Genomic DNA, 16,016 nt, shown 5'->3' with positions numbered 1-16,016 from the left:
TGATGGAGGACTCCAATGAACATTGGACTGTGCCGTTCTTCTCCGGCCTCTGGAGCGGCGTTGACCTTGCCTTATCAATAGAGCGCTTCCTGTTGCGCACATTGATCGTTCCATACTTATGGACAGTCCTTTTTTGTCCTGCTTCCTTACATTGCACATAACGTACTTCTGGACTGCCATTGAACCATGGTGGTGTTAATGTTCAGACGTTGACCATATTGCCATGCATTGATTTTAATTTACATGGGTGTATTTTCGTGTTCTTAAGCTAAGCTTAAAGAGGAGACAATTTTCAGGTGTGACAACGAGCGACCTGTTTCTCTTTCTCCTCTTGTTTTTTCTAAACTAGAGCGGGGCCCCTTTTCCCTGAGTTGAGACCAGGTTGAGGTGAGGGCAACACCCAATTTATATGGGTAAGTGCAATTTGATTTACTTAATTAAATGCTTCACAGCATTATTATATGCGTGTTTGAGTGTCATTAGAAAATAGTGACCCTTTGCTGAGTTATTTCTAGACACTAGTTTGTTTGTATTTCTTAAATTCCTTTTTTTGTCCACAGGTACCCGGTTCTGATTTCTTCTGACCGGTGCGGTAGGAATATTTTATTCACACAAACCCTTTTGGATTTCTGTTTTTCACGTTTTCACTGAACCACAGCAGTATCATAGGTCCTGATGAAAGCCCCGATACTCTTTGATCAAAAATGGGCAGAAACATGTTGACCACATTGCTATGGACATTAGCATAATGACAACTTATTTGTGCTAGATTGCCATATTGCTTTTTAAATATGACAGGGGTACTCTACCAATAAAGAACATTTGAGCACCCTTAGCCATTTTTAGTTACACAATTATTATTTATTACTGCTGACTTTAGGATCTCCTTCACTGATCTATGGATACAACGTTATCCTTGAGAGATCTGACGATTACCCTCTTTTGCTGCTTCTTCCTTGTACGTTACCAGAACGCTACTTCAAGAACTGGTTCGTCGTGTTGAAGTGCACAGACCCAAATGATGATAAAAACTTACCACCTTAAGTGATTGATGGGTCCTGTTTAAGAAGGGTCTCTCTTATAGAGCTGTCAGATCAAGGATGGGAATACTCTGGCCTGTTAGTGTTTGATTTTCACTCAGCTTAAGACCCGGGTTGTTCCAGTGTTTATTATATTGTTGTCTAGGGGAAACACAACCTGCAGGTCTATAAAAATAATTTCCCTTGGACCTCCCCCCACATTGATATGTGTTATTATTGCCTTGACTGATCTCCTGCAGTATGTATGCCTTGATTGACCTCCTGCGGTAAGCCTTGACTGACCTTCTGTGGTATGCCTTGACTGACCTCCTGCGGTATGTACGCCTTGACTGACCTTCTGTGGTATGCCTAGACTGACCTCCTGTGGTATGCCTTGACTGACCTCCTGTGGTTTGTCTTGACCGACCTCCTGTACTAAGCTTTGAGTGACAACCTGCAGTAAGCCCTAACTGAACTCCTGTGGTCAGCCTTGACTTACCTCCTGCGGTAAGTCTTGACTGACCTCCTGCGGTATGCCTTGACTGACCCCCTCCGTTAAGTCTTGACTGACCTCCTGCAGTATACCTTGACTGACCTCCTGCAGTATGCCTTGACTGACCTCCTGCAGTATGCCTTGACTGACCTCCTGCAGTATGCCTTGACTGACCTCCTGCAGTATGCCTTGACTGATGTCCTGCGGTATGCCTTAACTGACCTTCTGCAGTATGCTTTGACTGACCTCCTGCAGTAAGCCTTGACTGACCTCCTGCGGAAAGCCTTGACTGACCTCCTGCGGTAAGCCTTGACTGACCTCCTGCCGTAAGCATTGACTGACCTCCTGCAATAAGCCTTGACTGACCTCCTGCAGTAAGCCTTGACTGGCCTCCTGCGGTATGCCTTGATTGACCTCCTGCAGTATACCTTGACTGACCTCCTGCTGTATGCCTTGACTGATCTCCTGCGGTATGCCTTGACTGACCTTCTGCAGTATGCTTTGACTGACCTCCTGCAGTCTGCCTTGACTGACCTCTTGCAGTATGCGTTGACTTCTTGCTATTGCAATTATTGAGAGACAAGTATAGAAGATCAGCACTTCTGGTAAACAAGATAGAATGAAGTAGTTTTACTCTTTGAAACAACAGGGATAAATATCTGTATCTACAAAGCATACTGCCCAGTGACCACCCACTTCCACCGTACCTGGTCCAGTGGGTACGCTTGAGCTACAGATCCAGGATACTTGACATCTGATCTCAGATTTACCCCTTCACTTAAATATGTTGGAAATAAACACTGTGGGCCATAATATCAAGGAACGGCGATAACATTATCGTCGCTTTAGTGGCAGGAAACTGCCGATAAAGCGGCGAGAATGGGCTTGATAATATGCCCTTGTGAATTCCCATAGAAGCCCAGGTTCTGGTGTGAACCTGGGATTCTATGGGAATGCACAAGGGCATATTATCAAGCCCATTATCGCCGCTTTAGCAGCTGTTTCCTGCCGCTAAAGCAGCGATAATGTTATCGCCGTTCCTTGATAATATGGCCCTGTATCCTAAATCTGGGTAGGGAAGTGGCAGCCCCTTGGACTTGCCATCAGAATCACTGCCATCCCAGTTGTGACCGAGTGGACTAGTTAGAAATGTAGAACGAGGAATACAGATTATCCCAATCGGATAAATTGCGTGCTCTTGGGCAATCACCTTTTCAATATATTCCTCTGCTGCCTTTTTGGCGGAATTGGGAGTGTGTAGAATCAATGTAGAGCCTGCTAGTAAGTGTGTTGTAAAATAAAACCAAAAAAAACGTAGATAGTACCTGGGGGAGGGGAGAAGTGCCGAGCCTCATGGTATTGTCACCAAAATAAAATATGGTGGTAAATATCTAGCCTTTGCAGCAAGTAGCAGTGTGCTGCGGCCTTGGGTCTACTTATTCAGCAAACTGTTTGATCCTGGGCAAATCAGTGGCGTTACATTAGCCCCCCATGGCCCTTGCAGTGCAGGGGACCCACAAGCTCCAGGGGACCCCCTCTGGCACAGTGCACGGGTGGCGAGCCCCTGGCCTGAAGCTCCTGACTGGGTTGGGGGGGCCTCCATGTACTTTGCAGGGGGGGGGGGGCTCAAGTTTCGGTACGCCACTGGGGCTCTCCCTTTGCCTCTGACCACTGATGTGATAATATATCAGCATCGCAAAACAGGCTTAATGGAAGAATGACCACCAAATCCATTCTCCCAGGACAGGTCCCCTGCAGGCTAGCCATTAAAACATTCAGGGCAGTTTATGGGCAAGTGGGGGAATTGCAGACTCTCCTAGGCAGCTGAGAAGGAGAATCTTATTATTATTAAAAACAAGAGAGGAAGTCTCTCTTTTATGACTTTTTATTCACACAACACTTAAATGCAACTACAGTTCCCACAATCCTGCTCACCAAGGCAGGAAGTGTAAACACAAAAGAATACTGCATCACATTAAAAAGAGGAAAGTCCCACCGGTCACTTCCTATTTTCTTGTTGCAGAGATAGGATTTTTCTGAGTGGATTGCTGTTATATGTGTTTCAAATCTTGGTGTTTGAAGAAAGTGTGTTTGGGGAGTACCACTTTGTAGCAGTTTGTCAGTTGCTGGCTGTACACCGTTGGCGTCTTGCATGTGATCTGAGAGAAGGCTTGGTTTACTATTGCTGTTTATTGCAGCTTCCAGGCCATAGTCAGCTTCAATTTGACTAGGAGTAGTGTTACTTTGTATCGCCTGGAAGTGCTTCAAGAGCACTGTTAGTTTCAGTCTGACTTGGGAGAGGGTTGCTATGTATTTTGAAGGAGATCTGCTTCTAATGCTTTTCCAGTGTGACTTGAGAGGCATTCTCTACTATTTCATATCAGTTGCACATATTTCTGTTACCACTTTTTATCTTCTTTAAACAAGCTCATTTCAAAACAGTGTTTGGTCTAGGGGTGAGGTTCTGGGTTAGCAGTAGGGGTGGGCGATAAATCCCGCTCCGCTGGTGGAGTTGGTGGAGTTTTGCTATCCATACGCTAGACTGCCTTTTGAAGTAAGCATTGGTTTGTTATCCCTCCAATTTCTATCATCTCGTCTATCTATCCTGACCATTGTTTTTCACAAACTATCCCCTGTGGTGATATCTGAATCCTCATTCCCAGTTACCTAATTATCTCCATATCCAGTTTCTATCCTTCTCCTTCCCTCTTTTTCTTTTCCTTCTCCTTTTTTCTTTCTCACTGTATTTACTTTTTTTTTTTTTTTTCCCCCTTTCTAACTCTTTCTTTTTGCTTTTCTCTTTGTTTCCCCCTCACCTTTTCCTTCTTTCAAAAAACCCCCACCTCCCCCTTTCTCTCTCCTTTCTCCCCATTACCTTTTTATCCTCACTTATTATCAGATATCCCATCACTTCCATAATCACCTATCAGATAGATTTCCATCATTCCCAAGTATAACCACTTCATATGTAAATGTCATCCCTCTCTTCATCCTCGCATGAGAACAAATGATTCTCACTATATGTAAAGTGTCCTGTTTAGTTTATAGCCAAACTTAATGTTAAAGATGTAAAAAAATTATTCATGTAACATCATTTTTGTAAATACTTGATTTTTTAATTTACAGGAATTGTGGCTTTTCCTGACGAAGGCGTACTTTTCGCCGAAACGCGCGTAGAAGATAACCATATGGCCACTGATTTGTTTTAATTTTAACTGTTGTTTGATGAATATTATTACATTGAATGTCTACATTATGTATAAATGCACTGTTGAATCGCTTTTTTTACTGATCTGGTCTTTGATTCTGTGAGAATCATATTAACAATAAACATTAATGTGAATTTTTTTAAAAAACTGTTTTGGCTATACTATTTGGACACATTTTAAATATCAATTTACTAATCACGTCAATTGCCTAGGAAGTTATTATTGCATTGTGTTGGTGGAGTTTTGGCCATGCGTAACGCAGAGTTCCGACCAAATTCCGCCAACCGCTGGGTGGCGGAGTATTTTTTCGTGCGCTACTCACCAACAGTAAGTTCGCAAGCAAGACTAAGCATCCCCTAGCGCGATTTTCAGGCGTTAGGAAGGCACCCGGTGAGATTTTCCCAACACGGGTGGTCGCAACAATTTGCCGTCAGAAAGCTGCCACTCGAGTAGAAAATCTATTCGAGTGGCAGTAAAACCAACTTGAGAATCAGCATCCAAAGGCGCGTGGCATGGTGCGGTTTGCGCTGATTTTTCAGAGCTGAACAAGCTCTTGGAGGTAAAAATCAGCTCCAGCAGGACGACATGCCGATTTCTGCCCATTCGCGGAACTCCGCAGACTCTCGCAGAGTTTCCATGTAACTCTGTGGAGTGAAACTCCACGAGATCCACCCAGCCCTAGTTAACGGTGAGATGTTGAAGGTTGTAAGATTTCAGTGAAATTAAAATTTCATTTTCTTTGTTATTTTCTCAACGTTTATTTGTGCATTTAATGTAAAAGAAAGTTGTGACTAACATTGTGTTGCTTTATAAAGGGTTCCATTACTTACTACATGGTTGTTATGGACCAATACCCTTACCTGATTTGCATTTACGGCATGAATAAACAGCAAGAAAAGAGGCTGCATAATATGAGTCTCCCATCTTGTAATAACATTTGCAACTCAGTAGCTGAACGTGTCCTGAAGCTATATTGTGTCGGGCTTTTGCCTCCTACACACTATTATGTACCTTTTTCACAGCTCATAAAGGGCTAAAAGAGTTTAAGCTACTTGTCTTCTGAAATCATTAAAAGTAAATTGGAACCAAAATGTGGAACAATGGGTGCCTCACAATGCCTCTGTGCAGCCCGCAGGACAGAAGCCATGTCTGCCAAACAAACCTGAAAAAAAATGCAGTATGGTTGGATGCCCTAGGGAGAACAGGAAGGGAAGCGTGCCAATAGAGGGTAGTCTAGAAGCAGAAGGGCTATCCTCATATGGGGCAGATGCAGACAGTGCAGAATGTGCAGCAAGGGCAGTGCTAGAGCATAGACTGCAGCCTATGAGCATAGGGATAAGAGGGCAGTGTGTCAGCAGAATGGACAGGGGCAGGTCATTTGTAGAAGGGGCAGAAGCAGCAAGGGCAGTGTGAGCAAAGATGCTAGTAGGCAGAGCGGAAAGCATGTGAGCAGATGGGACAGGAAAGTAGTATACACTGATACCTTTCGTCACCATTCATTTTTTGACAGGTGGGAACGCCCCCCGGAAGTGACGTAGGAGCCGGAAGTCCCGCCCCCGGAAGCCTCACCCACGGAAGTCCCGCCCCCGGAAGTCCGTGCCCCCGGAAGTCCGTGCCCCGGAAGTACGACTCATGAAGTTGGCCCCGGAAGTGCAGCCCCTGAAGTGGGACCAGTGTAATGTGTGCGCCCCCTATCCTTGAAATGGCGCTGTGCAGGGGTGTCATAGTCGTAGAATGGGTCAGGGGGATGGATGTGGGGTTAGCTGAAAGCCACCCATCAGGGGTTGGTTGAGCAGAGACTTACGCGGGTGCGCCATGTTGGTTGGGCAATCAGGGGCATGTCAGGGCATGTTCAGCGGATGGTTGCGACTGTAGGCTGATGTTACTTGAGCAGCGGGGGTGTTCATATGTGGAATGGGGGCCCTAGAGTGCTGCTGGGTCTTTTCTGGGGTCGGCCATGCCTAGTGCATGTGGGCTCCTAATTGACAGACTAGGGTGTGGCGGCGTAGCCACGGCCAGCCAAGGGCTGGATTTCAAATGTCCCCACAGGAGGCGGGAAGCTAGACTGCCAGTTTACTGATTCAGTAATTTGGCCGCCTAATTTAAAAAGGTCTGATGTAAAATGCCCGTAGTTATGAAAAAAATAAATAATAATAAATAAAAATTTTAAAAAATAAATAAAAACCAGCCAAGGGCGGGAATGCCAATGTCCCCACAGGAGGCGGGACGCTAGACTGCTACTTTATAGGTACAGTAACTTTGCCGCCTAATTTTAAAAAGTCTTTGATGTAAAATGACAGTAGTTATGAATAAATAAATAAATGAATAAAAAATAAATAAAAATCAGCCAAGGGCGGGAATTCCAAAGTCCCCACAAGAGGCTGGAAGCTAGACTGCGAGTTTGCTGGTGCTGTAATTTTAGCGCCTATTTTAAAAAAAGTCTCTGATTTAAAATGACAGTAATTATGAAAATAAATAAATAATAAAAATAAATAAATGTTGAGTCAAGCCATGGACCTGGTATGTGTGATGTCGCAACCCTAGACTGTGAGTTTGCTGATGCAACAGTATGCATCACATAGTTTTAAAGTCTCTGATGTAAAATGATACTAGTTATGAAATAAATATATAAATAAGACATGTTTATACAACTGCGGCTTCTCTCTACATTGGAGTGGGGTGTCAGGGCTGATAAACATGGCAATCTTGTAAAGCATGCGTCTGGGTTTGGTAACATGACCATGCATCGTTTTGGAACGGTGAAGGGTGCTGTCACAGCCCGGATAGGGTTGGATGGAGCAAGTTCCACATAAGAGGCGGCAAACCAACCAGTCATGGTGATATAACAGGGTAAAAAAATGCTGCTGCACCCCAGAAAGAGCGGGATGAACCACTGCTCCACAAGAGGAGGCAAACTAAAATGTAAGTTTGCTGATGTAACATTTTCAGCGCCGACCATGTGTAAGCCACCCCAATAGGGCCTAGTAGGGGTTGTTTAGGGTTATGGGATGCGTAAGCAGAGACTTACCTGTGTGCGCCATGTTGGTTGGGGCAAGCCGGGACATGTCTGGGCATGTTCAGGGGTAGTTGCCGATGTAGGTTGGTGTTGCTTCAGCAGTGACAAGATGCATCTGTGGAATGGGAGCCCTTGAGTAGTGCTGGGGTCTTTTTGGAGGTAGACCAGGCCCCCTAGGAGGCATGCCTAATGCATATGGAGTTCCTAAGTGGTAGACCGCGGTGCAGGGCCTAGCCACAGTCCGGCAGAGGCGGGAAGTCCAATGCCCCCACAAGAGGTGAAAGCTAGACTGTAAGTTTGTTGGCACAACAATTTTACCGCCTAATTTTAAAAGTGACACTAGTTATGAATAAATAAATAAATAAATGTTAAGTCACCGAGGCTTGAAGGGGTTGATAAGTATGACAATTTTGTAAAACATAAGTTGTTGGTGCAACATTTTTCACTGCCTAATTTTAAAAGTCTTTGCAGTAAAGTGACACTAGTTATGAAAAGTGAATAAAATAAAATAAACAGATGCTATGAAACTATGACTTCTTTCTATGTGGGGGTGAGGTGTCGGGGTTGATAAGTATGACAATTTTGTAAAACATAAGTTGTTGGTGCAAGATTTTTTTACGGTCTAATTTTTAAAAGGCTTTGCTGTAAAGTGACACCAGTTATGAAAAGTGAATACAATTAAATAAACAGATGTTATGAAACTATGGCTTCTTTCTACGTGGGAGTGTGGTTAGCAAGTTTGCTGATGTAACAATTTCACCGCTTAGTTTAAAAACCTGCCTTAAAAGAGTGCTAAGACACAAAGAGGCTTCTACGTGGGGAACGAGGTGTCAGGGACTGATAAACATGGGAATCTTGTAAAAAGTGGCGCCGAGGGCCTTGTAATATGCACAGTTGTGATGTTCTTAGATGGGACAGTGCGTGAGAGGTCGGTAAAAGTATGACATTTATAAGGCGCGCATTTTACACCTTTGGAGTGTGCAGAGAAGAAAATTGAAATGCAACACGTAAACTCTTTTTCCATGAGTTTCCCGCCTATCTAGGACACGACGAGGCTTCTACGTGGGGGGAGAGGTGGCATGGACTGATAAGCATGGGAGTCTTGAAAAAGTGGCGCAGAGGGTCTGGAAATATGCACAGTCATGATGTTCTTAGACAGGGAGAGGTCGGTAAAAGTATGACATTTTTTAAGGCGCTCTTTTACACCTTGGGAGTGTGCAGAGAAAAAATTGAAATAGGGACGTAACTACACTTGCACTCTAAAATTTGTTGGAGCCCCTAATTGTATCTTTGCCGGTAAACAGGCTTTGGCAGAAGACTACAGAGTTAACATGGCGCAGAGGGGAAACAGCCACGCTGATGAAACAAACTCTATACTTAATGTAAGTAGCTATGGATTTTGTTTTTATTTTATAAGGCAGTTCTGGTATTTGTTAAAAACTTTAGAAAAGGAATAACTGTAAAATACGCATGCATATAGTTATTATTGTAGTACTATGTCATAGAGACCTAACAGCTTTAAGAGGATAAAAATTACAAAATAAAACAATGCCTTTTATGCACATACCTTAAGTGTTGGTGGTCTTCAGGATATGTAGGAGATGGTAGGGCCGCCCCAAATCCGGCATCTGCTGCATTACAAGGGGCCAGTTGTGGTAGGTGCACTGGCTGCTGCTCTGCACACTTGTTCTACCACAGATACTACATTTTATTGACTGCTTGCCTTCCCCTGCTGCATCTTCTGGGAGCACACTCCTCAGTATACTGATGCACAATCTTTACTTAACACAGCTAGCATTCCAGCACTTGTAGTGCTGGCTATTCTCAGTCTTATACTATTGAGGGGCAGTGCAGTAATGTTATTGGGAAATCGACAATGACAATACTTCCTATCAACATTCTATGCATTTTCGCATCCATTTGCAAAGACTATTGAAGTTTTTAGGGTGAGTGTGCCATGATGCTGTTAGTCTAGTCCATTTGTATTACAGCAGCCAGGATACAAAGTGCACATCAAAGGGCTCAGACAACACCATTGCATTTAACAATTACAGACGTGGCATTACATTCCTCAGCACACTGCCATTGTATCCCCTTGGCACCGCTGATAGTCTCCTCGTGATTGTCTTCTGTTCAGTCGATTGCTGTATTGACAACACTGTTTTATTGTAGTTTTACTGCTTTGATTCCTTGGCTCATGGATACACAGGTTTTCCTCTCTTGGTCTCAGTTGCAAAAATTGTCCTCTGTAGACCATTCTTCGCAGAGGTTAATTTGTAAACAAATAAGTGCTGGGGTTCTTGTCAGGAGGCAGCTTGCACCAGCCCATTTCTCCTGTTACCCACGCCTAAAACAGAACCAACTACCAACCACGAAAGTGGGGAGAGGATGTGAATTAAGGGCCAGAGTTGCTGACTTCAGCGCTGGGGAACCAGGTTTAATCCACGGCATCGGCTCAACATCCTGGGATTCTGGGCAAATCACTTAAGCTCCCTATGCATAAATGAATGTGTCCTTAACTGGTGCTCATGAAAATCACTGGTGTTGATGATTAAGTGCCGGCTGAGCACTGGCTCAAATTAAGCACTGATTCTTCTGCTTCTTTGTGCTAGAGCTAAAACATACATGAACCTGTCAATCTGTGGAAGCTATTCCTAAATGAAAGTGCCTTGAAGTACATGTGCTGAGGCATGAGGACAGAGCCATACTCCCCATACACAGAGTATACTCCTTGTGTTGTGCATTCCCAAAGGTGCCATCCAGTGTTGAAAGAAAAACACAAAGTTCTTTTTGTCCACACCTATGTCACTCACAATTACCAACAACGGGTGCCCCGGGCGTTGGAACTAGGGGTGCAGCAGGTGCTTGAGCACCCCCAGATCTGGAAGGAGTTAAGAAAGGTGATGGAAAACAGTGAAGCCTTTCAATCTGTGAAATTTTCAAACAGCATTAGCAGTGTGCTCAAACACAGTGAAAGATCAACGAAATTAAGGAGAGCCCACAGAAAGAAGGTATGCCACTCTTGTGAGTGGGTGGGATCAGATTACAAGAATGAGGCACATGAAAGGCACCAATGTAACTAATAGCTCCTTTTTAAAGTTTGCCAACATCGCAAACAAGAATCATTTGAGTCTTTTAATTGGGGAATGTGGAGCCAGGCATGTGTTAAAGTAGGGTGGGAAAACAAACCAATCCACAAATTATTTTACCCTTGCATGTATGCACGGCTAAAACCACTCTGATTTATTAATGGTCTCTTCTAAGTAACTCATTTCTTTAATAATTTTTTTAAAAATAAATTGACACAATGTATTCACATGTTCATAATATTGCACCATAATGCAAACCGAACCACATTTTCACTAAAAAAGGTCTCAGAATATCATTCACCCGCTTCCTTCCCTTCAGCAACCCACTTAAAACTTTTTTTCATGCTCATTTGATACACTTGCTTGTTCAGTAACAGCATGATGCTCTTAGAACACCCACCTACAGTTTTAGCGTGCTGAAGCCCTTGGCCAGCACCCTGAATCAGAAATTTGTTCTAGCATCACTGATGGATTTTCAGATCTCATGTGACATCGTTCACCAGATGACCCCTTTCATGCTCTCTGGGAAGCAGATCCTACGTTGGTTTGTGCCGGAGAGCACTTCTGCGGATGAGTCTAGACCTTCCATATTCTAGATGACAGAAGTTTTTTGTTTTCCAAATCTTCGTGCAATTAAGTGTCTCAGAGCAAGGTAGATATCCCTCCATCACCATAACTACCTTTAAAATCTACATACTTAGTGTGTCAAAATAAAACTTTCTGTCGTGTATTGAGCTGAAGAAGAAAATGGACTTGGATGTCCAGAACGGAAGAAAGTAAACCTGATACTGTGTTAGTAGCAACCGTGCAAATAGGAAAGAACTCTTTGTTATGTTATGGTAGGTGTTTTTATTTAGCCACCCTACACTATTTACATGGTCTTTTAACACCCTTAAGTGTTATAGCAGTTTGCTCCAACTGAAGGTTCATTTATTGGGGAAATCAGACTGGTGTATTCCTGACTTGTTGTCAGTGTGTTTGTGGTGGCTTTGCTCAATTTGCACTGTGGTGGTGGGTCTCTATCCTTGAGCCTCGAGTTTATTGTTTGTCCATTTGTGGATGTAAACAAGCAGATGCCTCTGGGTGAGAGCTGCGTGGTTTGCATTATATTTTTATGTTATACCACGGCTCTATTTGGCCCAGCAGTGTGAGGTTTTGCTGGAAGAGTTTTGCCATAATAGATAGATGGTTTATAATAGATGTTTAACACCCTCATTTTCTGTGTAAGACTTGTGTCTTGCTGTAACTTGTGTAAAGAAGCAGGTTGGTATGGTTTAGACTGATGTGGTGTTGCAGTGGGTGGTGTAGGGTGGTGTGGAGAGTCAAGTGTAGTTTTAGCTATTGTACTACATTGGGTTGTATAGTAATTACATTGCAATTTAGTCTGGTAAGGTGAGGTATGGTGTTATGTGCCATTTGGTGATGTGGTACACAGACCTTTAAGGTGAGACGTAATGATATGGTACGCCAAAGTCTGAGAAAGTGTGGTATTGTGTGTGCTGAGAGTGGTGCGGTACTGAGAGATGTGGTGTTGAAAATTGATGATGTGACATGATGGAATATGTTAGTGTACGATATAATGTGTGTTAGTGAGGTAGACTGAAGTGGAGTGGTGCAATATGAGATTGTCATGTGTGGTATGTTGGTGTGTTCGGTGTTGTGGTGTAGTGATATGTACTAAGTGAACTTTGTTGTTGTATAGTTCTGCTGTGCTGTGATGTGCAATGTAATTGCTCTTATATGGATAGTTGCAGTATTGAATGGCATGTATACTGCATGGTGTGGTGTAGTCTGATGTGGAACCATAAGGAACTATTGGAGGGGTTGATGGATGGGTGGGGTGCAATATGATTGCATGTGATGTGGCTTGGTATGAAGTGTGGGATGTTGTAACCTAGTATAAGTATACTTCTATCCGGTGGTGTAGTGTTTAGAATGTTGCGTTTTGGTGTGGTGTAGATTGGTGTGGTGTACATTAGTGAGGTGTTAGATTTTGTGGTGCTATGTGGCATATGTGGTATGGTGAACAGGGAGGTGTGTTGTGGTACAGTAGGGTGTGTTGTGTTGTATACCATAGAATGTATGGTCCTGTGTGGAGTTATTAAGTCAACGAGGGTGCTGTGAGGTGCGGCAGTGTGACGGGGAGAGTTTTGCCATAATAGGTAGATGGTTTATACTAGATGTTGAACACCCTCATTTTCTGTGTCAGACTTGTGTCTTGCTGTAACTTGTGTAAAGAAGCAGGATGGTATGGTTTAGACTGATGTGGTGTTGCAGTGGGTGGTGTAGGGTGGTGTGGGGAGTCAAGTGTGGTTTTGGCTATTGTACTACATTGGGTTGTATAGTAATTACATTGCAATTTAGTGTGGTAAGGTGAGGTATGTTGTTATGTGGCATTTGGAGATGTGGTACACAGACCTTTAAGGTGAGACGTAATGATATGGTGTGCCAAAGTCTGAGAAAGTGTGGCATGGTGTGGTATTGTGTGTGTTGAGAGTGCTGTGGTACTGAGAGATGTGGTGTTGAAAACTGATGATGTGACATGATAGAATATGTAGGTGTATGATATAATGTGCTGTAGTGAGATAGACTGAAGTGGAGTAGTGCAATATGAGATTGTCTTGTGTGGTATGTTGGTGTGTTCGGTGGTGCGGTGTGGTGTTATGTACTAAGTGAACTTTGTTGTTGTATAGTCCTGCTGTGCTGCGATGTTGCAGGCAATTGCTCTTATATGGATAGTTGCGGTATTGAATGGCATGTATACTTCATGGTGTGGTGTAGTCTGATGTGGAACCATCGGGAACTATGGGAGGGGTTGATGGATGAGTGGGGTGCAATGTGATAGCATTTTATGTGGCTTGGTATAAAGTGTGAGATGTTGCAATCTGGTATACGTATACTTGAAGCCGGTGGTGCAATGTGTAGGATGTTGCGTTTTGGTGTGGTGTAGATTGGTGTGGTGTACATTAGTGTTGTGTTAGATTTTGTGTTGCTATGTGGCATATGTGGTATGGTGAACAGGGAGGTGTGTTGTGGTACAGTAGGGTGTGTTGTGTTGTATACCATAGAATATATGGTCCTGTGTGGAGGTATGAAGTCAACGAGGGTGCTGTGAGGTGCGGCAACGTGACGGGTATATGGTTGTAGTGAGTGGCTGCAGTGTAGAGTTGTTGTGTGAGATGATGGGTGGTGGTCTCATTTAGGATTTCACCCTTGTTCCCCAGCAAATGGGTGCTATCCGGTAAGGTGTGAGTTGATCTGGACTAACGCTTTATGATGTGAGTTGCATTGTGCTGTACACATTATAGTGTGGTGTTAAGCTTACAGGTAGTGGTAGAAGTGGGATTGAAGATGCTTCCGTTGTGGATCCAACAGTATACCAAGTGGCAGAAGGTCAAAGACATTTTCAATAGCTCTTAAATAGTATTCTCAAAAGGCCCTACAATGTAGTACAATAGCTAAAACTACACTTGACTCTCCACACCACCCTGCACCACCCACTGCAACACCACATCAGTCTAAACCATACCAACCTGCTTCTTTACACAAGTTACAGCAAGACACAAGTCTTACACAGAAAATGAGGGTGTTAAACATCTAGTATAAACCATCTATCTATTATGGCAAAACTCTTCCAGCAAAACCTCACACTGCTGGGCCAAACAGAGCCGTGGTATAACATAAAAATATAATGCAAACCACACAGCTCTCACCCAGAGGCATCTGTTTGTTTACATCCACAAATGGACAAACAATAAACTCGAGGTTCAAGGATAGAGACCCACCACCACAGTGCAAATTGAGCAAAGCCACCACAAACACACTGACAACAAGTCAGGAATACACAAGTCTGATTTCCCCAATAAATGAACCTTCTGTTGGAGCAAACTGCTATAACACTTAAGGGTGTTAAAAGACCATGTAAATAGTGTAGGGTGGCTAAATAAAAACACCTACCATAACATAGCAAAGAGTTCTTTCCTATTTGCACGGTTGCTACTAACACAGTATCAGGTTTACTTTCTTCCGTTCTGGACATCCAAGTCCATTTTCTTCTTCAGCTCAATACACGACAGAAAGTTTTATTTTGACACACTAAGTATGTAGATTTTAAAGGTAGTTATGGTGATGGAGGGATATCTACCTTGCTCTGAGACACTTAATTGCACGAAGATTTGGAAAACAAAAATCTTCTGTCATCTAGAATATGGAAGGTCTAGACTCATCCGCAGAAGTGCTCTCCGGCACAAACCAACGTAGGATCTGCTTCCCAGGGAGCATGAAAGGGGTCATCTGGTGAACGATGTCACATGAGATCTGAAAAGCCATCAGTGATGCTAGAACAAATTTCTGATTCAGGATGCTGGCCAGGGGCTTCAGCACGCTAAAACTGTATGTGTTCTAAGAGCATTATGCTGTTACTGAACAAGCAAGTGTATCAAATGAGCATGACAAAAAGTTTTAAGTGGGTAGCTGAAGGGAAGGAAGCGGGTGAATGATATTCTGAGACTTTTTTAGTGAAAATGTGGTTCGGTTTGCATTATGGTGCAATATTATGAACATGTGAATACATTGTGTCAATTTATTTAAAAAAAATTATTAAAGAAGAGTTACTTAGAAGAGACCATTAATAAATCAGAGTGGTTTTAGCCATGCATACATGCAAGGGTAAAATAATTTGTGGATTGGTTTGTTTTCCCACCCTACTTTAACACATGCCTGGCTCCACATTCCCCAATTAAAAGACTCAAATGATTCTTGTTTGCGATGTTGGCAAACTTTAAAAAGGAGCTATTAGTTACATTGGTGCCTTTCATGTGCCTCATTCTTGTAATCTGATCCCACCCACTCACAAGAGTGGCATACCTTCTTTCTGTGGGCTCTCCTTAATTTCGTTGATCTTTCACTGTGTTTGAGCACACTGCTAATGCTGTTTGAAAATTTCACAGATTGAAAGGCTTCACTGTTTTCCATCACCTTTCTTAACTCCTTCCAGATCTGGGGGTGCTCAAGCACCTGCTGCACCCCTAGTTCCAACGCCCGGGGCACCCGTTGTTGGTAATTGTGAGTGACATAGGTGTGGACAAAAAGAACTTTGTGTTTTTCTTTCAACACTGGATGGCACCTTTGGGAATGCACAACACAAGGAGTATACTCTGTGTATGGGGAGTATGGCTCTGTCCTCATGCC

The 16,016-nt window shown here is 43.3% G+C and overlaps 1 protein-coding gene across 1 annotated transcript in view; it reads right to left on the bottom strand.

Annotated features, from left to right (window-relative positions):
* The window catches only part of LOC146784010 (2'-5'-oligoadenylate synthase 1-like), a 323,524-nt gene extending 314,107 nt beyond the window's left edge, over nt 1-9,417 (bottom strand). The window contains exon 1 of the mRNA XM_085633235.1: nt 9,305-9,417. The gene's annotated coding sequence lies outside the window, so the exon portion shown is untranslated. The remainder of the gene's footprint in view (nt 1-9,304) is intronic.
* Nucleotides 9,418-16,016: the final 6,599 nt, after the last annotated feature.

This window comes from Triturus cristatus, chromosome 11 (assembly GCF_964204655.1).
Source record: "Triturus cristatus chromosome 11, aTriCri1.1, whole genome shotgun sequence".
NCBI classification, from domain to species: domain Eukaryota; kingdom Metazoa; phylum Chordata; class Amphibia; order Caudata; family Salamandridae; genus Triturus; species Triturus cristatus.
Note: the sequence above shows the minus strand (reverse complement) of the source record. Positions and strands in the feature narration are given on the sequence as shown.